The sequence below is a fragment of the Oryx dammah genome, unplaced genomic scaffold (genome assembly GCF_014754425.2).
Source record: "Oryx dammah isolate SB20612 unplaced genomic scaffold, SCBI_Odam_1.1 HiC_scaffold_24, whole genome shotgun sequence".
Taxonomy (NCBI): Eukaryota; Metazoa; Chordata; class Mammalia; order Artiodactyla; family Bovidae; genus Oryx; species Oryx dammah.
In genome coordinates this window covers 13,268,494-13,273,810 of record NW_024070208.1, presented here as the reverse complement: position 1 = coordinate 13,273,810, position 5,317 = coordinate 13,268,494, and positions in this window count along the sequence as shown.

Below are 5,317 nucleotides of genomic sequence, written 5' to 3'. Positions count from 1 at the left end.
GGTCTTTTTTTTTTTTTTTTTTTTTTTTAAGATTTAATTTTATTTTGGGCTGTGCTGAGCCTTTGTCGCCGCTCTCAGTCTTTCTCTAGTTGCGGTGAGCAGCGGCTACTCTTTAGCTGTGGTGCGCGTGCTCCTCATTGCAGTGGCTTCTCTTGTTGCAGAGCATGGGCTCTAGGTCACCTGGGCTCAATAGTTAATGGTGCACAGGCTTAGTTTCCCCATGGCATGTGGGGTCTTCCTGGGCCAGGGATTGAACCTACATCCCTTGCAATGGCAGGCAGATTCCCAACCACCAGACCACCACAGAAGCTCCAGTAGAAGGCCTGTGACAGCCACCACCCAGTGTTAGAACCCAGGGATGGGAGCGATTATGTAGTCCTCAGATTCAAATGTACAAACAAATTCAGCCACCTTCCAGAAAACAGGAAATAGCATCGAAAGCACATTTCTACATTTTCTATTTTCCCAAGTGACAGGACACATTGTCAACAGAAAAACAGAGGGAGAAAATGGACATCTTTCCATTCTTAAGTAGAAGTCTTGGTGCTACACTATAAAGTTAAGTGTTTTAACACTGTTAAAGAAAAGGAATTTGAGCTAAAATGAGCATGTTTTGCTGCAAATTTGTCACGTTGCATAAAGTACTGTCATGACATAGATCATTGGATCACGTAATTATAGGGAGGCATATTGAAGTATTCAGGCTTCTATTAATGTTTATTCTGATAGGTTTAGAATCTTTGACACAATTGTTTTGAAAAACTAATATATAGCTGCTCTCTGGGAAAATTATAATAATTGAGAAATGTTCCAAATTTCGAACTTTGTCAAAAATATATTTTGTCACAATCATCTTTCAAAATGTAAAAAGCCAGACTTGGACTCAGAAGACCTAAATCAAGTTCTGGTTCTGCCATGGATTTGTTACATAATGCTGACATTCACTTCACCTCTCTAACTTTCTGTTTCCTAAAATAAGGTGGTAGTTAGATAATCTCAAACTTGGAGCTGGAATAACAAGGTTCTGTCTGTTCCCCACCATAGCATCTGGGGTTGACAGAGTAGATGGTATATGCTTAACATTAAATAAAGATTTCTTCCAAGAGTTTAAGGTGACTTATTACTGCAGCATTCCATGATGTTATGCTACAAATTTGAAGAATTTCTAATGAATATGAAACTGTCATGATATAAATATGCTCATTCTTTCTCACAGTCACACACACACACACACACACACGTAAAATGAGGTTATGCCAAGTATTAGGTGTTTCACGTAGTTCCTTTGTTACAAGAGAAAAAAAAACCTTTAAAGTAACTGTTGTCCTAAATCTATTGGGTTAATCTAACTTTTCGCTGTAGAATCAGATTTGAGGAAGCGGGACTTTTTAGAATTTTCAGACTATTTTCACGGGACACTTGAAAGTGAAAGTTCTCAGTCGTGTCTGACTCTCTGTGACCCCGTGGACAATACAGCCCATGGAATTCTCCAGGCCAGAATTCTGGAGTGGGTAGCCTTTCCCTTCTCCAGGGGATCTTCCGAACCCAGGGATCAAACCCGGGTCTCCCGCACTGCAGGCGGGTTCTTTACCAGCTGAGCCCCCAGGGAAGCCCTTCATGGGACACTTCATGAGAAAAGCCAAGTCTATGTATTTCTATTTGGGCTTCTCTGGTGGTTCATTGGTAAAGAATCCGCCTGCAATGTAGGAGACCCAGGTTCCATCCCTGAGTTGGGAAGATCTCCTGAGGAAGGAAACGGAAACCCACCCACTCCAGGACTCTTGCCTGAAGAATTCCATGGACAGACCATGAGGTCAGTGTCAGACGTGACCAAGTGACTAACACTTTCACTTTAGCGGCTAAACGACAACAGTGTATATCTATTTATATTTATTTATTCACACTAATGAAGGAATATCTAAGGCAACTGATTTAAAAATCAGATACATTTTTATATATTTCCATTTACTTCCTCAGAAAATAAAGACACACCTGGATATTTTAACATTAGACCAAACTGGTGAAGTTTCTTTTTGCTGCAATCTTTGCTTGTGGTGCTGGCTAAACCTTCTCATTGAGCCCTGAATTGCCATTTCTCAACAATGTCTCATTTAAACAGCATTTTCCTTTGCACAGCTTTTTGGGATCCTCCTCTTTTCCCTCAGCTTCCTTCTTCCCCCATCAAAATATCTTTTGCTCAGATTAAACTGCTTTACCTAAAGGCATGAATAATGATTATTTCCTGGAGGCAGTTCTATTTTAAAAGAAAACCATTTCCTAAACAAATCTCTAATTGGCCACATCTCAGGCAATTTATCTATCTCACTAGGCTTCAGCTATTCCCCAGGTCCCCTAAAACAGGGGTTCCCATCCTCCAGGATCTAATGCCTGATGATCTGAGGTAGAGTTGATGTAATAATAATAAAATGCACAGTAAATGTAATGTGCTTCAGTTCAGTTCAGTTCAGTCGCTCGGTCGTGTCCTGCTCTTTGCCACCCCATGGACTGCAGCCACGCCAGGCTTCCCTGTCCATCACCAACTCCCGGAGCTTACTCAAACTCATGTCCATCAAGTCGGTGATGCCATCCAAGTCAGGCTTACCCTGTGGCTCAGCTGGTAAAGAATGTGCCTGTGATGCAGGAGACCCCAGTTCAGTCCCTGGGTTGGGAAGATCCCCTGGAGAAGGGAAAGGCTACCCACTCCAGGATTCCAGCCTGGAGAATTCCATGGACTGTATAGCCCATGGGATCTCAAAGAGCTGGACATGACTGAGCGACTTTCACTTCACTGTAATGTGCTTGAATCATCTCAAAACCACTCCCCTGCCCCCAGGTCTGTGGAAAAATTGTCTTCTATGAAACAGGTCCCAGGTGTCAAAAAGGTTGGGCACCGCTGTCTGAAAACATAAACAACTGTCTAGTACAGTGGTTCTACAAACTTTTAAAGCCATAGCACTCTTGCTTCAAACAGAAATCAGGCAGCAGTCCGCTATACAGAAGAAATGAGGGCTGGAAGACTCCAGTGGGAGCAGGAATGGAGATCCAGAATCTTGCCCCCTTGCCCTGCTTCTCTCCACCAGTGATGCCACGGAGGCACACACCTCAGGACGACCCACGCAAAAGGCCAGCCCATCTCCTCATACACATGCACACACGTAAGGTGGGCTTCCCCGGTGGCTCAGACGGTAAAGAAGGGGCCTGCAGCGCAGGAGACCTGGGATGATCCCTGGGTCGGGAAGATGTCCTGGAGGAGGAAGTGGCAGCCCACTCCAGCATTCTTGCCTGGAGAAGTCCGTGGACAGAGGAGCCTGGAGGGCTGCAGTCCTGTTGCAGAGAAGAAGCCAATTCTGACTCCACGTTGGAACTGTTTCTTTGACTTGCTTTTTGTTGCTATTGTTATTATAATCATACAGAATGGCCTGCCTCAGAGAATCCTGCCCCTCTGGCTGACTGTTAAACTAAGTGCCTTTGTTCAGGACTCTGTCCACCTATACATCCCCTGCCTGACATTTGCCTGTTCTGGGAGATGTTTGCAAGATTAATGGCCTTTTCACTTTGCTTCCTCACCTCCCTCACCACCTCCAATCTATAAAAGAGCCAGGCATCCAGAACTCTAATAAGATGGTGATTTTGAGGCACTAGCCTGCCATCTTCTCAGTCAGCTGGTTTACAGAATAAAGTAGGTTTCCTTGCCTCAACACCTGGTCTCTTTCATTGGCCTTTCGTGTGGTGAGCAGAGTGAGCTTGGACTGGCAACAATCCGTGGGTCGCAAAGAGTCCGACACGACTGAGTGACTAACACACTAAAGTGAGACAATGGTGATAAGGCAGTAGATGACTCCCTCTTAAGCACCCTGAAGAAGCTTGTAGATGTCTATTGTAATAACAGATCATATTCATATTTTTAAAAACACTTTGAGAATGTAGCCAAGAGTAGAGAATATTAATAGAATAAGCAATTTAGATTTTGACCATTATCTTCTATTTCTATCTTATGTTTGAAACATGAGTGTGTTGCACGGTTGTGATGTAAAATAAACATGGTCAACTAAGTGCATTCCTAAAGTCAGTTTTACTATTACGTTTAACAGAATTGGTTTTCCCCTAATGGGCTTTCCCTTACTCAAAATTTGAATGTAATCTAACCACCAAAAATGACTGCTTTCTCTTCTGAAACAAAAGCTCCTGTGGTGTTTTCCCAGGGGAAGAGATTCTGAAGCTCATCACCTCCAGAAAGACCACCCAGATCCACGGTTAAGCATGTCTCACCTTGCGGGCACCTCCAGCCCACCCCATTTCAAATCAAAGTCTCTCACCTTCCGCCTGATTAATAATGAATGGTTGTACCACTTACCCACTTTCAAAGCTAAAACCTTAAAGTCACCATAAAACAGCAACCATTAGACTCTGGCTGTTTGTTGTTGCTTAGTCAGTAAATCGTCTCTAACTCTTGGGACCCCATGAACTGTAGCCCATCAGGCTCCTCTGCCCACGGGATTTCCCAGACAAGAATACAGGTGTGGGTTGTTCTTTCCTTTTCCTAATTTATTAATTTTTAATTGGAGGATAATTGCTTTACAATGTTGTGCTGGTTTCTGCCATATGTCAACATGAATCAGCCATAGGTATCCATACGTCCTCTCCCTCTTGAATCTCCTTCCCACCTCCATCCCATCCTACCCCTTTAGGTTGTCACAGAGCGCCGGGTTGAGCTCCCTGTGTTATACAGCAAGTTCCCACTGGCTATCATTTTACATATAGTAATGTATATATTTCAATGCTACTGTCTCAATTCATCCCACCCTCTCCTTTCCTCGTTATGCCCACAAATCTGTTTTTTATGCCTGCATCTCTATTGCTGCCCTACAAATAGATTCATCAGTACCGTTTCTCTAGGTCCCATGTGTAGGCATTAATATATGATATTTCTCTCTTTCTGACTTACCTCGTTCTGTATAACAGGCTCTAGGTTAATCCAACGCACTAGAACTGACTCAAATTTGTTCATTTTTATAGCTGAGTAATATATCTTTGTATATATGTACCACTACTTCTTTATCCATTCATCCATCAATAGACATTGAGGTGGCTTCCATGTCCTGGCTATTGTAAATAGTGCTGCAATGCACATTGGGGTATATGTGTCTTTAAGAATTGTGGTTTTCTCAGGTTATATGCCCAGTAGTGGGATTTCTGGGTCATATGGTAGTTATATTCCTAGTTTTTAAAGAAATCTCCATACTGTTCTCCAAAGTGGCTGGATCAATTTACATCCCCACCAATAGTGCAAGAGGGCTGTCTTTTCTACCCATCCTCT